This window comes from Lonchura striata, chromosome Z (genome assembly GCF_050655825.1).
Source record: "Lonchura striata isolate lonStrDom1 chromosome Z, ASM5065582v1, whole genome shotgun sequence".
NCBI classification, from domain to species: domain Eukaryota; kingdom Metazoa; phylum Chordata; class Aves; order Passeriformes; family Estrildidae; genus Lonchura; species Lonchura striata.
In genome coordinates, this window is record NC_140740.1 from 49,884,854 (window position 1) to 49,904,412 (window position 19,559).

Here is a 19,559-nt window from a genome sequence, read left to right on the forward strand (position 1 = left end):
TTCCAGCAGCTTGTTCTTACTGTATCATGTTTTGCAGCTGCTGATTCTTGAGTTGTCCAAAACTTTAATGAAATACAGTTGTCAAACCTGAAAAAATCCCCACTCCATTTTAGTCTTTTTCAGTTTCAAGCACACTGGACATACCACTTCGTATACTTAATGAAGATACTTTTATTTAAACATCTAAATATTGTGCTTGATTATTGGATCGTAGTATGACAATTTTGATGAATATTCAGGACAGCTACTAATACTTCTTTGCAAATTTCTAATTTGCTATCCTATGTTTTTTGGTTTTATTATTCCAAGCTCCTTCACTTTGACATATTTCTGTCTTTAATGTTGTTAATGTTTTTTCTAAGCTATCCTGAGATCTTAATTCAGATCTTTTACAATGGGATTTTTTACTAATAGTATTTTTATTTTCATCCCAGAAATCATGAGTTCAATCATTTCGTTACCACAATCATCAGTGTTTCTTTTCATCTTCAAATTCTTCTAGAACTCTGTACTGAAAATTCACCTTGATTTCCTTCTTAAGGTTGAAATAACAAATGTTGTCAACACATTCCAAGACCTTGTTAATATTTTGCATCTTGCAATATGCTGGACTTCTAGCAAAGTTCAGCCTAGTCTGAAATTATTTAATCTGCCTTATCACCTTTGTATGATGTTTCATCTTGACTGTGAAAGCACCTTTGTTATTTTTCTCTTTTATCACCACTATGGACTTCATATATTCTGCCACTCAGCACAAGCTGGTGTACCTCAATATATGGAATAATATCTTACTCCTCTTCTTTGACTGTCATTCCTAATAAGGTTTCATATTCTATATTCATATGTGAATCATGAGACTTAAATGCTCTGGCACTGAACAGATGATTTTTATCCACATAATTTGGTTTTTTTCTCACTTTACAAGTGGATGTATTGCTAACTGGGTTTCCCAATAGTGCAGTATGACAGCATGGGTTAAAAACCTGGTGAATGCATAGCATTAAAACAAATCAACTATGCTAAAAAGTAATAATATTAAGGGTAATAGAACTTTTCTAAAAATAGAAGGTGTCTGATGCAAATTTTAGAAGCAAAAATTTTCATAGCTCAATAATGCTGAGAAGCTGTCCAGCTGTGCTAATAACATTAGCTACCCTATCACCAAATATTTATCCCAGTGTCAAAATTTATTGATATTATTATGTTGTTATTGCCTTAGGAAAAATTATTTTTAATTGGTTTTTAGATTTCTAAATCATACCAGAAAAAATTAATGGACTGTCTGGTACAATTATAAGGGTTTACTTACATTTTCATTAAATTTTCCTTAAGATCATCTACAGATGAAGAAGAAAACCTTTTAAGTCCATTGGGGTTTTTTTTGAGGACTCATTTAATTGTTGTCTTAGTAAGATATTTAACTAATATAACTAAAAATGTGTATTTTCTAGAAAGTTTACCTTGTTTTTGAATATTACTCTAATGTGTCTTGTGATTTATTGTATTTCTTTTTATGTCTTGTTCAATGAATCATTTGTGAACACTTTAGGAGATAAATAATATGATTTGGCAATAATAGCACAGAACACCTATTGTGTCTGATGCAATAGCTACTCAGAGTCAGAATAGGGAAACTTAGAAAAATTAAATGGTTGCAGAACTATAAGCAAGAATTTTGTCTGAAAATCAACATTTCAAGCCACAAAATTCCCTAGCAGGATACACACTTAGGTAGTGAAATAGAAAATAAAGCAGTGTGTTATTATTTATTAGGCTCTTTAGTTAATCAGATTGAGAGAAATCACACTGTCTGTAGTAGCTACTAAGATGTACAATTTTCAAATAAGGTTTTTCCTGAGAAAAAGACACAACACATAGTTCTTCCATATTCTGAGGGCTGTTCACCTCTGCAGACATGCAGCGTGCAAATTAATTTTTTTACTCCAGCTGAGGCTGTACTGCGCCCACTGAGTGATTTATATTTGCAAAAGAGAAAGCAGTATTTGCACTATTAACTTTCCCTGAGACTTTGCTGGGGGAAGCTTTCCTCATAATTTTTATATGATTACAGAAGACTCTAGGTATGAGAACCACCCTAGACAGAAATACATCTGGGTATGATCTGGCCATGGACCTTGTATCTGCAGTCTTATTCATCTAGGGCACAGCACAGGCCCTAAATAATGCTTTAAGACAGCTGTAAACTGTTTTCACACTTTGCTGTGAAACTTTCTATTATCAGAATGAATCTGTTCTGAATTGTATTTGCAGAAACTGACAAAATTTAGAAGTGTACATGAATCCTAAACCAGTTTATTTGGAAGAGTTTGTACCTTTGAAAAAAATCTTGTAGTGAACAGTAAAGCAACTGCTGGTACACTAGAACAATCTGTAGAAATTAGATTGGCCTACTAACATGTATAGATTTGTTCTCCAAAATCAAATAATAACTTGTTAAATGTATTTACTTGTTGGTTCTTTTTTTTTAATATATGTATGTGGGCCTTAAAGGCCCATAGAAATCAGATCTCCTTGTCAGTTAAAAAAAAATATGCTCTCCATTTTTAAGGAGAGGTCAGGTAAAAAAATTAAGAGACAACAGCATAACAAGATAAGCATTAACCTTAGCTGTTCAGTTGTTCTACTCTTCCAGTATTTCCCATTCAGTCCTTCTTCCCTTGGCTGTTTATTTAAACTGTAAGCTATTTAGAGTGAGGGTGTTGTTTTCTGTCTCATTGTCCATACAGATTGCTGGCATTCTGTATGAGCAAACAACTGTTATAAACATCAACATGCATATTCTCTTTCATTCAAACACAACAGATTTTTTAACCATCAAGAGTAAAGCTTAAAAAACAGACTCTACACCTCAGAGTAGAACACTGGAAATTTGCTGAGATTAAATAAATGAATGAGCCAGATCTCTGGAGTTAAAACACAGAATTTGGCAATGCCAACCCCAGCAAGAAGTGTTGAAGAGACAGAAGGGAAGCTTCTGTTAAAGTATTGGAAGGGATAGAAAATGAGATAGGGGTGAACCACTCTAGTGTGAATATCGTTCTCATTCAACAGAGCTGAAGGTTTCTAACTAGAAATTTCACATTATATAGCTTCCAGGTAGTTGAAATTGCCAAGTCAAAACACTGTTGGGGAAAAAAATCCAAGCTTTGTACAGACACTTCTCAGCATGTAACAGTGACTGGTTCTGAAAGAAGATATTTCCCTTTCTCAGTGCCCAGTTCAGTAATATTACAGTGACACTAAAACACAGCTATTTTACAGATGGCTCTATCTTTATTCTAATCAATTTCTTTTGTTTTTTTTAATGGAAAAATTTACTTTGTCAAGGCTAGCCAAAAGCACTAGCAAAAACTGCTTTGGTTTCAAAATGGAAATAGACAATATATGTGTTTATCACTGAAGACAGGACATAATCAGTAGATTATCAGATTCTCTTAATTGATTAAGAAAATTATTGTGTGTGCAATTGCATATACTGAGTCTTCTTAAGAGGGAAACATGATAGGGAGGTTTTTTAATTTGTCCAAATAGCTAGATGTAAAACAGAATAGACACTACATGAAGAGACGTCATTCATTGTTGTACTTATGGAATTTCTAAGAATACATTTAAAAAGTACAATTCACATTTGCCCATCTTAAAAATGGGGACTCAAATCACATTGCAGAAGAGCATAAACTAGATTTTAGTCCTGAGTGAAAGTATTCCTATTTATTATAATTACATAAAAACAATTCTGCATATCACAATGATTAGTAAGTTAGATTCTAAATGCCTTTGACTGTCTTGCTCCTCAGTGCATTTCTGTATAAATTTTGCAAAGTCATTATTTTTGTCACTTTAGTTGAATTGATTATTTCCTGCTTATTTCAAGATAAAACTCTAAATAATTTTTCATGAAATGCAATTACTATTATAACATTTTTCTCAGTGTACCTGGAACTACAGCCTAGAAAGCCTGATGTCCACAGCAGGAAAAATGGTAAAAAATTATACTTGAACCATGAAAATAATGGACACATGAATAAATACTAGTAAAGAGGAAAGAATGAACTTGGCTTTCTGGAGTCAAATAGTTTTTCACAAATCTCTTGGACCTCTCTAGATCAGCTCTTAATTTTTCTATTACATGTAATCTTCATAGATCTCTTAATACACAGAATGCTCTATATGATTTCTTACATTTCACTAAATACATTTTCAAATGTCAGTTAACTCATGGCACAAACAAATGTGGCAGAAAGTGACAATTAAAAGATGTAAAATTCAGTTATTTGCTCACAACTTTCTATACTAACTACTTTTTTAATGCTATTGCTTTACTATTTCTTTAACTTACTTGCTCTACAGTTCATGTTCCTTTTTTTTGTTTGGTTGGGGTTTTTTTCCTTTGCTTAATCTGTCTGTTTCATATTTAGAAATCTGGTGTCTAGGATTGTGGTTCCAAAAATCCTTTACTTCAGAAACAAAACTCTGAAACACTACTTTTTTTCTGGTCTGTATGTGTCTAGATGTCTTTTGATCTATTCTTTCTCAAGTGCAACACTACAGTAAGTAATAAAAATAAAGATAGAAACTGGATGAAAAGCAGAAATTATTGTGAGAACCAGATAGAACATTAGAAAAAATGTGGCACAGGCCAGTTTATGTTTTTCAGTGCGGGGAGTTTGCTAAACAAAGACTTTCAAGATTAACTTTATTATTCAATATTCCTATTTTCCATTTGCTATATTTTCATGGTTGCACTCAACATCTCAGATAACCCTCTCCTTTCTAGAGGAATCAGGCCTGGAGGTAAGCACTGAGATAACTTACAGGCAATCAGAGAAAGAAGCATGGAAACCACTGGGGAGGAAGAATTGTGAAGGAATTACTTTGCAACCAGTCCAAACTTATAAAATTGCTCATTTGAGGATAATTTTTATCTGTTTATTTTAAAAACTCAGTGTTTCCTAGGTGAGGAAGAATTGTGAGTCTTTTAATGGCTATCAGTTACATGACATATGCACCATTATTTTACTGCAGCATTTACCATCCAGTTACCTAAAGTTTATATATTTTTGATACAACTACCTACCTGTGTTTCCAAATATATTCACAGTTTCACGTTTTGCTGCTGTCTTTACAAATGAAAAACAGTTCCACAGATAACCTCCTCATATAACTAAGATCTTCCACAGAGTTATTCATACTGTATGGTTTGAGAGATTGCTATGTGCTGAATTAAACCATTCTTTTTGAGTTAGACAAAAAACTGTCTAACTCATGCCATTTAGAATGCCAAATTTCTGAAACAGATATTCCTCCAGTGTCTTAATAAATTGTGCACATTCATTGAGGAACTCAAATACTTTCTGTCTCTTTGTAAAACTCCACCTTCTTTAAAATCTTAACAGAGTCTTCACTTTTTACAAAACAAGGAAGAAGTTTGTTTAAAAGTACTTTCACGAGACTATTCACGAATGGGAATGTGAACCCGCACGAGGTGAACCTGCTGCTCTAGGAGCAGGGAAGCCAGAGCTGCTCCTGCATCACCATCTAGTGGAGAAGAGCCCTGCTGCCCATCACACAGCTCTCGAGCTCCATCCTGACTGAACTTCAATTGATAGATTGCGCATTACCTCCTTTAGCTAAATCTTTATGTCCAGACATCAACTAATTTCCAGACAGGAGGCTGGAACTTACATCCAAGTATGTTCAGTAACAACCTAAGACTTCTCAATACCTTACCTTTTTTAGTCTTTTGCCTCTCTCGACCAAAACATTCACTGTATTTTTTTTTAATGTAATAAATGTCATGTTTGGAGGTAAAAAAAACTATAATCTGTTACCTAACTGTCATTTGGAGTAAAAATTAATCACAAAGAATGGGTTTCTTGCAAATTAATGAGCCATTAAATTAGGCTAATTATTTTAGGGAAATAAAACAACTGGCACAATTTGCTCAATTCCTGAAACAAGGACAAGAAGGCACTACTGGAAAAATAATGTCTATGGGGTAAGCATTCAAAGAACAGAGAAAGATTTCTAACACTTATTATCCTTTCTTATGATATTAAAGCAGTAAATCTAATGCAATAATAAGGGAAATAGTAAGGGAAAAATTTGATTCCAAGACAAATTTTACATCCAGTAGGGCTAATATTTAAAAGCTATATTGATATTTTCAGTGACATTAGAGGGACATGGCAACTATTCTCAACATTTTACTGGGGCTGAGGTATCGTAGTGTATGTACTTCCAATAGATTTCAGCTATTAAATAGCGTGATGTATATCTTCACAGATCAGTGTAGCATTTAGGGTTTTTTTCCTGACCTAATTGTGTATTTTCATACCTAATTATATTCACAGAACTACAGAATGGGTCAGGTTGGAAGGGCCTAAGTGCATCATCTAGTCCAACATCCCTTCTCAAGCAGGCCACATGGCACAGGATTGTATCCAGTCTTAGATATCTCCAGTGAGAGAGACCACAATCTCTCTGGGCAATCTGTTCCAGTGCTTGGTCACTGCACAGTAAAAAAGTTCTTCCTCATGTTCAAGTATAATTTCCTGGGCACCACCACACTCAAAGATCCCCCCCCCCAATATAAAAACAACAAAACCCAAAACCAAAGAATTGTAGCCATCTTGCAGGACTGTAGTGTTACAGTAAAAAGCACATTTCTACCTAGAGAGTGGTCAGGAGGTCAACAGAATCAAACACCACTTCAAAAGTTCCCAGTGCTCACAACACTTTGTGGTACAAAAAGGAAGGCCCCTAGGTTTGATTGAAGACAAGCAAACAACAAAATTCACTAGGTGAGTACAATAGCCTATTTTACACATTCTTTTAAGTACTCATCCAGCTCTAAGCAGCCATTACTCATTTGCAATGTTTTAAACAAAATCTTGCACTTTATTGTTGTTATTTTGCAAAATGAGTTTTCCTTCTACTTTCACTTTTGAAGACTGTGTTTGCAGTTGGACACCATGTGTGCATTCTAGATTAGATAGCCAAGACTGATGTTGAAACATAAACAGAAAGTGCAAAACACTTTTCAGACAAGAAGTTATGCAGCGACAATAAATTTAAATATTCTAATGTCTAGTATGTTAAAGGAAAATATGATATCAATATACATGATTTGTCGAACAGCTGTACAAGTAACTCACCTTGCTTGGCCTTAAGCAGAAAAGGAACTCAGATTTGTAGATCCATTCATATCACTTGGGAGGTTTCTGGAAAAAGCTCTCCTGTACTCATGCAACTTCAGAAGTTTTTCTGCCAGAAGTCATTCCACATGTTCCTTGCTACCAGTGAAGGCCTAATAATTGATAACTTGGATTACCTTTAATATGGCGGAGTAATATTGCCAATTTCCTCCTGCATTTACTTTAAGCTATATTCCTTCCCTTCTTCCTAAAAAATGTAAGCGGCTCTTGCCATAAAGTTCAGTATGATTCAAGCCATTATCCTGTGAGAATCAGAGAATAAAAGAGAAAGGAAAGAAAAAGCATGGTTCTGAGAAGGAATATGGACCTGGAAAATTTGTCAAAGATGGAAGATACTGAAAAGAAAACATTTAATTTTAGGCGTTAACATTTGTGTAAACACCACAGGGACGCAGTAGTATGACCCTAGGAGATAAAGTGAGGAAGGGAAATGGAATTTCTGGTATTTAATATGGCAATAGACTGAAGAGGCTAAGAATTGAGAAGAAGGTTATAGGGGTTTTAGATGCTTTTATTTTGTTTAACAAACTTTTTGAGGGATTGAACTGCCACTTGAAGTTAAGGAGAAGCAGAAGCTGAGAAATAAGGAATAGTAAGGAAAAAAGACTAAGTCTAGAAATTTCAGCTAAATGACCCTTTGCATTATTTTTAAAAGTAAGTACAAAATTTACAATTTTCTTTAATCTCCCAGCAGCTGCATTTGGGAACCACCACTGGATGTCAAAATCCCATACCATCTTACCTTAGATACTTAAGTGCTTAAATTGGGAAAGACAGGTTGGGACCCAAGCTCTCAGAGTCAGGACACCTCCATTTCTCCACTTATTGCTGAAGAGAAGAGCTTCTGAGAGGTGACTGGTAGGAAAAATGCGTGCTAATGTCTTTACAAACAATTCTATGGGTGAAAGAATGGGTATTAACATCTTAGAAATGGGTCTTAATATCTCTACTGACTTCAGGCCATAGGCTTGTTACAGATCCCAGACAACTTTACTCCTGACACAGGCAAGGGTCTGCTCAAGCCTCAACTTCCGAACTTTGGGGTAAAATGTATAGGTTCAAGGGGGAATATGTGGTAGGTGGTTCGGGAAGGCTGTGCCTTCTTAAGACCTCAACCAGTGGGAGAAAGAAGAGGGCAACATGCGGCCGGGAGTTTAGGGTAAAAGAAGGCTGTATCCTCTAAATTCGAGAGAGAGAAACCTCGCGGCTGTGCCCGGGTGGACTCGCTCCCATTATGTGCATGAAGTTGCAGGACCCCTCTGTCTCTTTTATGGACACTGGCTTTTCATGGCGTGATTTTCCGTACATGCCTGAGCCCACCTGAGGAAAGCAGACGATGCTTGGTCTGCAGGGATGGGGAGATTGCTCACCTGGACAGGTAGGCGCCATCCATACAGGGTCTACAAAATTCTCTACCGGGAATCATAAAATAAAACAAACCAGCAAACAAACAAACAAACAAGACAACACCACCCCCCCACACACACACACCCCTTAGTTTACCTATTCACTATTTAAATATTGTCACACGTTTCCACAACACCTACGAAGAAGACATGTTGGAAGACTTTATCAGATGGCATTTAAGGCCATTTTGCAGGTGCGGGGTCGCTGCCCCCGCTTCACACTGCCTGTCTGAAGTGTGTTCACTACCCTGACCTGCCCGCGGTGCTCCAGCGCAGCAGATCCCGAGGCTGAACCCCACTCTGCCTCCGCCAGGCGGATTCTTTGGGATCGGCAGGAAAGGGTTAAAGCGGAGCGTCGGCGCCTGGAACGCGGCGGACTGTTCCATTACCTCGAGAGGGGAGACACACTTACACATTGCCACATATTCGCTATCAAATAATGTTAAGACTCGGAAAAGAAAGCTACAACAAGTCGTTATAAAGCATGAGAAACAGGTTTGTGAGTTAAAAGGGGTGAACCTGAGGTAAAATCCTGAGGGCACCTGTCTTTCCTCCTGCGTGGGCGGGTTGCGCTCAGCCCGGTCTGAGGGAGGAGGCGAGGCGGCACCCCGGTAGCGTGTCTGGGGCTCACAGGGCACTTTAGGAGTTTTAGATACACTTTAATTTCTCCTTTCAGCATCGCTAGAGTTTTCCTCTTCCCCGGCTGCTTGTAAGAGGCCTTGTTTGCCTAAGCGGGACTGGGAGGAGAGGGTGAAGGGCGGGCAGGGAAGCGGTGACGGCAGGAGGGCTCTGAGGTGACAAAGGCGCGGGTAGCGGCCGGAGCAGCCCGGCTGCTGCTCGGTCAGGGGGTCCGCGGCTTTCTTTAGCTCAAATAACGATAGAATCGGTCGCGCCGAGCCCCGTGGAAGAGGTGTGACAAACAGGTTTGGGAGTCCTGAGCACAAACGCCGTAACTCGGCCGGATTTCACCGGCGGTGCTGGAGAGCCGGGGCTGAGATCCGCCCCAGGCACTTCGGGAACGGGCGGACGGCGTCCGCACACATCCGCTCACACCAGTGTTTTGGGGTGTCTTAGAGACATTGTCTGTGTTCTTCAGGACCGACTTAATATGTCAGTGTATGGGGGAAAAAAGCGCCTTTTATTTTTTTTTTTTTTTTAACTATTAATGGTAAGAATTAAGAAAGAAAGGTTCTTACGTCTGCACCTTGGCAGAGGGAAACTGAGGGTGCTTCAAGTCTTATGAAGGAACTGGTTTAAAAGCAGCTATTAGTGATAGAAAGCTTTCCATCATATTAAAAATATTTCTGTGGAATCATAAGCATGGGCAGTGCTTCCCAGGAAACTATAAAATGCCAAGCCCACTCCCTTTGAGAAACTCTGAAACTTAAAAGCAGATCAAAACCACACAGCATCAACAAATTTAGTGCTTACAGTGAGGGAAAAGGGGGGATGTTGTCTTCAAGAAGCCAAATTCATTTTTGTAAAGTATTTTATTCTGTATTATTTGTTAAAAGATTTCTTGTCTGCCTAGTTATTCTCCAGTATACTGTGGTAATATAGTATAGATGGAGAATCTACATATTTCAGATAAATATATGAGACATTGAGCTACTTTATAACCTGGGTCCCTCTGGCGTGCAACAGTGAAACAGCACCGGGAAGTGTGCTTTAATCGTTATTCCTTCTCTGGGCTTTTTTTTTGTGGCTAAATAAGGATCTCAGTGCACCAGACTAGCAACTCAGAACCTTTCCTGAGCTCTACATTACCAAAAATAGCGTTTAATTAAAAAGTTGCTGTATGTTTTTGCAATCAAAAGCATATATGTGTTTTTGAAGTGTATATGCTGGAGAAAACCTACTGGATCAATAGTACTGTAAATTTTTTGCTTGGCACGTAAAGAGTTCTAAGAGCTTATCCTTAAAAATTCTGCAGGTGGAACCCCCCCATCCCCCACAAAATTCCTAGGGGCAATAGTTAAATATTATTCTACAGCTACCTAAGCATGTAGTTGTATTCCTATGGCCATGTTATTACAGGTCTATAACTTCCCAGAAATTACATAAGAAATTTTCTATTTCAGGCATTTTGACAGCAGTAAATAGCATTTTGAATGAAATTTTTGGTAACTGGACAGATTTTATCTATTACATGTGAAGAACACCAGCCATAAAGAAATCTCATATAGACATTTCTGAACTGCTTTTTGAAGAGTAAACTGGTAGAGGCCTGGTAATAAAATCTTCATTTAAATATACACAATTTTATTGTTGGGAGGGAAGATTATTAAAGGAGTGAGAAGGAGGAAGAAGGTGTAACTGCTAAAGTTAATCAGTTTGGTAGATCTTGAATGTTCAGCTGTTACACGGTTTTATACTAACTTCATAACACCATGACGACCACAGGAATGATATGTAACACAATGTCCATCGTAATGAAACAAAGCCTCACAGCCAGGCCATCAGACATGTATGTGACACTCCTTCCCCATAAGCCATGTTATATTTTTGAGTTAATCATCAACAGTAAAGAAATACCAAGGATTTTTCTCACTTTTGAAGTTCTAGATGGAATTTATGAAAATATATGAAAGCTAAGGAGACGATAAGGATATCATGACTAACTAAAATAAAACATACTTCCCAATAAAATTCAGATGGACTAGAAAAACTGCATTTACCTCTAAAAAACTAGTTTTTGAAACCAAAACAAACTCCCTAAACATGTCTATCACTAATTTTATATTATCAATTTTTCATTAAATTTAATTCTAAAGGAAAGCTCAGATATGGGTAACAAGTCTACTTGGCATGCCCCTAGGCTGGACAGTTAACTTCAGTACTTCCGAAGTTTATGAGGCAACATCCGAGTTTAGCAATCTGAAAAGTAATTTGCAGACAATAATAAACATAGCAGAACATTTACATTTTAAAATTAAAAAGAAAAATTGCACTAACTAGTCTAAATGAAGTTTGGTGTGAAAAAAAATTTTAAAAGGAAAGATCAATTTTTGTGACAGTTTTCATGTAAGTACTTTTTGTGCTATCCTATAATTTAAACAGAAATTTATAGCATGGCTTTTGCAAATAATCTCTTTGACAGCAGATTATCCCTTATTTGATTGAACATTCTTCAGTCACAAATTCCTTTTCTATAGTATTAAAATGGAATACCCACCAAAGTCAGTTTTTCATTCACTTTCAACTCATAGTGCATTCTTCTTTGGGCATTTGACTATTCTGTAAACACAATTTAGAAGAAAAAAAATAAACCCAGTAAAAAAAACCTAACGATTCTTTAAGTGAAGCAGATAGAGATTCACATCATGGATTATTTTGCCAATGAAGAAAAATCAAAATAGGAAAATAATATAAAGACATTTATATGCTGCCTCTAACCTTTGGGAGCGAATAAGAAGGAAACAATCCAAAACATTAGGGAAAATACAACCTAATGGCAGAGAAAATATAAACATTGCCCAAGGAAATACAGGAGGAAAAAAGCACTTTAACCAGAGGAGAGTAGTCACTAGTGTAGCCTGGGATAAACAAAATACTTTCTTAAGTCTGGAAAAGAGGGGAAATAGCAATGGAAGGTATGAAAGTAATGAGTAAGTTTAGGAAAAAGTCTAGCGAATGAAAGTATATAGAGTATTTTGTGGTGCACATATTTTCCTGACAGGGAAATTCATATTTTGAAAGTTGCCAGGTTATTGTAATTTAAGGATCTATTTAGAAGGCAACTGTCTTTAAAATTGGTAGCGTATTCTTACTTAATTTGACTTGGTTAGTGCAGTGTCTCTGGTCAGAAAAAATAGATGGCTTCAGATGTTTTGATGAACTCTATTTATAAAGACTGTGTGTTCATTATTTTCCTCGGAAACCATGTGAATGTTTCACTCAAGGTCTCAGCTCCTTTTTGGTTGATAGTCATCTTGAATCTCACTTGCTCTGCTTTTCTTACAGCTACATTCCCAGGGTTTGCTCAGGCCTGTATATGGGTATCTGTGGCTTCTCTGCATCTGTTTCTATGGCATTTTACATCTCTTTTTCTCACATATGCCTATCCCTCAAATATCCAACAAAACATGTGCCAGCCACTTGTGTCTTTGTTTTAGGTGGTGATGACATGCACCCATGTTCTTGTGGAATCTGGCTCTCTTTTTTTCAGAAAGTTAAACTACTTCTTACGGTGATTTTTGAAGAGCACTGCCTATGACAATTAGCTGTAATTCATTTTATCTAACAGCAATTTTATGGATAACAGACCACGTTAACAAATTGAACCCAGCATGGAAAACATACTAGCAATAGCACAGGTATACAGATCACAGCTTCCTCAGGAGAGTCACTATTATTTTTCATATGAGTACTTGCACTGGAATGCAATCAACAGTGGAAAAAGTTGGTAAACCTACAAAATGTACAATAATAATTCAAAACTACAAATTAACAATGCTGTGTACACTAGTGGTCTTTCATTATCATCACAATTTTAAAATTATTTCCACTTACCTATAAGCTTTAAGCAAACTGCTTATGCTTAGTGTGTTATTTTTTCAAGTGTATACCTTTGAGGCAAAAATTTTCAATGGTGAATTCATCTTTTAATATATGAATTATGTTTAAGAAACCTGATGAAGTTGAACATGTATTTTCAACTAGTGGGAGGATAAATACAGAAATGTAAACATCAAAACCAGGAATTTAAATACATCATGACTGAGAAAAGGACATTTTCCATAAATAGATAATTTTGACGTGATTTTTAAGCTGTGTCATCCAGCCAGAGACATATATTTGCATTTAATTTGAGCTTCTCCATGTCAGCATCTCAATTTTCTGGACCATTTATTGTCCCTGTCAAAAGTTTAAACAAAAATTTTAAAAAGGTTTTGTGCTTCAGAATGCACAGTATTGCAAGTATATGAGAAATTAAATAAGTGATAAATTTATACTGCTTTCTGGTTCGCTAATGGAGCACCCACACATCTTCTAAAGTCCTGACAAAGTAGATGCAGTGCTATTTGTCCCTGTGGCCATACTTAGAAGCAAATTTCCAGCACATGTCCAGCTACATTAAAAAAAAAAAAGATGAAAATAAAAGTTATAAATTGAATACTCAGCATTCAGAAAGTAACAGATTATGTTTTATTTATCCTTACTCATTTTCTTTTCTTATCTTAAAATCAATAAATTAGGCTTCAGAAGTCATTTTCATTACAAATTGATGCTGACAGCCTTAACTCAAAGGAGTGCAAAAGTTACTCATACTTATTTCATTTTATTGCACTATATTGCACAATCTCACTGTAACATCCTTTCATAAAGGCCACAGGATGTCTAAACTAAGAAGGACATCTGCTACAGGTTAGAAGTCTGGTTTAGACACTGTGTAGGACTTATTTTAAAATGTCTTCATATGAACAAATATCTCAACTGATAGCCAAATTTCAAACAACTTTCTTTTATCAGGTTACTGTATCAGATCATTAATTGCTTGACTAAATAAATAATTAGAAATGTGAATGTGATTTATCCCTAGATGGGGAGCTACAGTTTCTTCTTACCTTCCTTTTATCAAGTCACTTTGAAAATACTGCTTTAGGTGTGTCTATAAAATGCAACATAATTGGAACAGGCATGGACATTGGAAATAATCTGTCTAAAGATTGCACATTAAAGTATTTGAACAGACATTGGCACAGGCTCAAAGCATGCCAGCTTGCACTTTCCCAGAAAATTCCTGTGCACAATTTAGGCATTAGTATTAGTCACGAACCATTCTCAATGGGTAAAAAATACATGTGACTATCCTGGGTAAAACATGGAACATTATGTGGCTACAAGCTCCAATGCCAGAGAACAGTCCCAGGCATGTTTAACCTGATATTTATATGTAGCCATTTCATGCTTTGGCTGAGGATAATTAACACTTCTGAAAAATAGGAAAGTTCTCTCTTCCAAGGAAGCAGTTTTTAAAGGCCTGAGCCCAAGGCACTTCTTTTAACATACGCTATATAGATAAGCATATCTCTGTTTTAAATCTTCCTTTTCTGGCAGGTTCATTAAAAATGGAATGGCAAGGCATGTTGTGATATTCTCAATTTTTTTAATGCATACAAATATGACGTTTTGAATGCAGAGCTGAATATAACAGCCCTTAAGACCAATTTTAACTTCTGTCTTTTGCCAGAAGATGACTGTCCACATTTATTTGCTGGCCTGTGAAGTTCTGTATTTATTTAGTTTTACCTCTTAAAAAGTGTAGAAAGAAAAAAAAAAAGCCTGAATATTTTTGTATTTCTCTCTTAAATTTTTCCATAGTGGGCCTCAACAACACTCTTGTAGGAAATTGAACAGTATTTCTGATGTGGCTAACATGACAGTAAGTTGTCCTCCCAGTGCCTAGACAAACCAAGACAATTGAGAGAATAGAGTTATATAATGCTCAAATTATGAACAAAAAAAACAACCTCCCCTCCCAAAAAACCCCAAACAACAACAACAAAAAAAAACAAAACCAAAAACTAACCAAACAAATAACAAAAGAAAAAAAATCCCAACCAAACCAAAAAACCACCACAAAAATTATAGGAAATCACAGCATGTATCAGGAATGATACCTGCTTCCTTTCTGAAGTCCAGCAATGGTGAGAAAAGGACCTAAAGAATATCATTGGCAATGTGCAACTGATCATGTATCTTCTCTAAAAAATCAGCTTCTGTTAGATCTGTTTTTATAGCCCTGATATAACAATTCTGGGACAATCTTGTCCAGCAGTCTATCATTGGTCTTTTTTCAATTATATAATTGAATATTTGCCTTATTGAATATATGAATAATTGAATATGTGTCTTATTATTACACATATTTTGTAGTCTAAATTACATGTTTTAATTTTCTTTATTTTAACTATATTCAGAATCCCTAGTACTTTGCATAATTAAGAGTTTACTTTAACATTCAAATGAAACTACCAGAATTTTGTCTTGTCATTTTTTCTTCATAGAAACATTATTGTACAATTTAACATATATGCCTGCCATAGAATTCATATTAAGTACAAACAGAAGCTCATTCTTAACATGGTAGAGATAACACAAGTTTGCCACTTAAAATGAAAATGTACATTTAATTTCATAGTAAATTCTTCTTAGTCAATTAAGCTAAATAATTAGAAGAAGGAAAAAATATTGCATCCATCTGGTTTACCAGGAAAAAGAAATAAAATTCAGTAGTCTCCATGAAGCTGTAAACTTAAGGAAGTAACCATACAAACATTTGACTCCTCAGGCTTCTTTGACTTTTTATTTAGCCTGTGCCACTGTCAGTTTCATATTTAGGTTGCTTACTTTCCACAGCGAATATTCCCATGTCAATTAGTTACATGGTGCTATTATTTGTTCCTGTGAACTAAAGGCAATGCAAAGAATATACCTTTGTATTAGTTGTCATACAGCATGCATTATGAAATTCTTCGTAATCATTGTGTAGTACAGCCTTAACACCAGATTCTTATAGAATTCTTAATAGAGTACTTCTAATAGTACTTCTATTAGTACTTCTTATAAAGTACTTAAATTTAGGATGACAGATAACAATTGCATTACTGTATTCAGATAACCAGCTACCACTTTTTATAGGAAAATTCTTTCCAGTTATTGAGAGAGTATATAAAATATACAGTTGTAATTTTAAAAAATACTTTATTGTTATGTCCTAATTATTTTAAATATCTACTTAGAAATACATATACTGTAATAAGGGTAATATACATACCTATGAATTACTAAGAGGTAAACAGAAAGCAGTGTTTGTGCATCACAACTTAAAGTAACAGGTAAACAACTTAAAATTACATGTATTTGAATGTTATACTGGCCCTTAAAGAGACAAAAATGATAAAAACCAATGCATTTTTCATTAATTCTACAGAAAAAAAAAAAAAAAAAAAAAACGACAAAAAACCCCAACAAATTACAACAATAACATCTAAGGAAAATATTAGTTCCAGGTGTTTTTTTTACTCCAGTATTACATGCTGTACATAATTGATGAAGCTGAATAACAACATATAGCAGTCAGGGAAGTTAACATCAGAGTGAAGAGGGCAAAAGAGGTCCCTTCTTTATTATTTTCAGCAATACTATCTTTGCATTTATAAAGCTTATCTCAGTACACAGCAGCAGCAGTTGTAAACAGCAGCAAGAGACATACTTACAGCTTTCCATATATTTTGTGAAAATGTTATGAGTAGTCTCTCCATGAAGATTTTTTAAATTCCTGCCTTTTGAATTAAAATTTACTTTGAAGTACAAAAAACTAATCTAAGAGTAACAGACTGAATAAATAGCTTAAATTTAGGGGAACTCAGTCATTTGTTTTGGGCAGAAGATGCATTTGCCCTTAACATCAAAGGGAGCAGGATTAGGTTCTAAAGCTTTACCCTGAAACTTGCAGTTAATTTTCTGGACTACATAGGTGTGGATTTGTCAGGGTAATTCAGAGAGCTCTGCCCTTCTCCATACTGCCACCAGTTTTGTTCATGCAGTGTATGCTCCTTAGTGTGCTACAGTCATGGTTGCATGGCTGCATAGCTCCTCCCATACAGATTAGGGCTATCCCCACCCCATGACTCAGGCCTGGAACACAAATAAGGTTTAAAGGCTTTTTGCAGTAGTTATCAGGTAATCTGAAATACTTGATTTATCACTTCACTGGTCATTTCAGGCATAATGACACGAACCCTGTGCATACTAAGGTGCTTTAGGAATGTAGTGAACATCCATTCTGCAATAGATTGTTGTGAGTGAGCTTTTGAAGCAGAATACAAGCAACTGCTTGTCTGAATGAAGACAAAGTATTCGATCTTTCATTTTAAAAAGCATAATAAAAATATTTAATTTCCTTAAGGAAAATAAATTCCTGATTTGCCCATGTGTGTTACACACCACCTTCTAGAAGAACTAATGGCTTAAATTAGTTGTTCTCTTGTGCAGGTAATACAGCATAGTACTCAAGTAAAATAGCCACTTCTACAAGATCTTTTAATTGAATGGTATTTTAAAAGCATTAAATGATCTAGTGATATTCTCACTGAAACCATAATCAAATAGGACTTGTGCCAGACCATAAAATCCAAAACATATTTGGTATTTGAAAATTAAAATTTCAATGTTCTGTATTTTATTTACATATTAATTCACGAACTAAGAAAAAAATAATTATTTGAATGGATTGCTAAAATCATGGAAAGACTACATCAACATGAATCGGTAACAATCACTCAGAAGTAGATTGAAATAGTATTCCTGAGCTTTGTAATTTTAGAATTACATTTTCCTGGAAATTCATAGATGTATAAGTACACATACATATGCTAGGTGAATTCCAGATAGGTAGCTCCTTAAATTATATTTTATTTCCAAGAGAATGTAAATAGTTTTCCTCTTGAGTTGCAGAGTTGCAATGTATTAAATTAAATGCAAAGACATAAGGACACACTTTGTTTGCAAGACCAATTATTTACCTTTATTTCAAATTGCTAACTTCAAATTATAAATGCATAAACGATTTTAGGATCTTTTCTATTAACCTGGAACAAAGGTCTGTAATACATTTTTTTCAGAACCCAGTTTACTCTGTCTCTGTTAATAGGTGTCATTGGAACAATAGTATTTCCACTACTGAATTACCGTGTTTTCCAGTGCCCTCTTCATTTCTGTGCTTTTAAGCAAAAACATACTTTAAGACAAACTTTGATTCACCCAAAATTACGAATTTTGTAGTAGTTTAAGCATAAGAGAGGCATTTGAAATCTGTATTAAAGACAGCACTATTCAAAAAATCCTAAGCATTGGAGAGATCAGGTGCACTGGTGTAAGATTTTATCCCTTTGTGCAAATAACATTCATCCAGCGCTGAAAGGGTGTGTTTATATGTCACAGGGTATTTACAGCTGTGTCCAGCTGATTCCTGAAGTCGACAGTCAAGGAGTTCTTCCTCTAGAAATGAAAGGAATTTTGTCCAAGTACTGAGCAGCAAATCGACATTAAGTGAGTACCAAAAGACACAGTTAATTCATGGGATGTAAATGCTTCTTCATTATTACCCTGTGCTATAATTATTCAGTTTTACCTGTACAGCGGGACATCAAAAAGTCTTTCAGACCAGGACATGCTCTGTCTCCAAACACTCCTTCACAACACAAAAAATATTTCCAGTAAATCTGGTGGTGGTGGAGCCTGAGCCTCCAGCGAAGGACATTTCACCTGATCAGTATTTTCCCCAGTGCTGGTCCAAAAAGTCCGTTTTTGAAAGTCACTCTCGTTCCCTATGTCCATCTGGAAATCCCTCGCCCCGGCAATTCTTTGAGCAGCGGGTCTTTGGTTCCTGCGGGGCGGCCTCTCACGTCCACAGAGAACGGGCATGAGCGGCGACAGTCACTCCAGCGAGTGTCCCACCTGCAGGGGCTGCCGCCCTTGAGGGTTCAGTTTAAGGGCTGTTTCCAGGTCTGCCTCCTGCGAGGCAGCCTTCGGCAGTCCTCCTCCTCGTCCTCTCCACCATGCTTAGGCAGGACAAAAAAAAACAACCAACCAACCACCACCACCAACAAAAAAACCCGAACAAACAAACAAAAAACACCAAAACGTATATTCTTTTTCCAAGAGAATCCCTTCTTCACAGTTCCTCAGAGCAGGTTTAAACGTAAGCTTCGGTCTCGTTCCGCGCACCAAAAGGCAGGGAGGAAGGGGAAAATAAAAAAAGAAAAAAAATAGAGAAGGTCGTGCAGCAACCGGAGGGGTGTGGAAGGGAGAGGAGCTACGGAGGGGAGACTGCCGGGAGAGGCGAGGCAAGGGAGCCCCTCCAGCTGCAGCGGCGGAAGCGGCGCTGGTGGAGCGAGGGAGCGATCGG

At 36.2% G+C, this 19,559-nt stretch overlaps 1 protein-coding gene and 1 long non-coding RNA gene across 20 annotated transcripts in view; one reads left to right on the forward strand and one right to left on the reverse strand.

Moving 5' to 3' along the window:
• Positions 1-19,404, reverse strand: part of LOC146763811 (uncharacterized) — a 66,177-nt gene extending 46,773 nt beyond the window's left edge. For 5 of the 16 annotated variants that reach the window (XR_014951226.1, XR_014951225.1, XR_014951217.1 and 2 more), the window contains exon 1: positions 7,179-19,404. This is a non-coding gene — a long non-coding RNA (uncharacterized LOC146763811). The remainder of the gene's footprint in view (positions 1-7,178) is intronic. The other 11 variants (XR_014951228.1, XR_014951227.1, XR_014951222.1 and 8 more) reach the window with 11 other exon arrangements.
• Positions 9,125-19,559, forward strand: part of NIPBL (NIPBL cohesin loading factor) — a 157,550-nt gene continuing 147,115 nt past the window's right edge. Inside the window, exons 1-2 of one of the 4 annotated variants that reach the window (XM_085566483.1) lie at positions 9,125-9,139; positions 18,593-18,700. The gene's annotated coding sequence lies outside the window, so the exon portion shown is untranslated. Of the gene's footprint in view, positions 9,140-9,206; positions 9,354-18,592; positions 18,701-19,559 lie in introns of those variants that run through there. The other 3 variants (XM_085566486.1, XM_077790267.2, XM_085566484.1) reach the window with 3 other exon arrangements.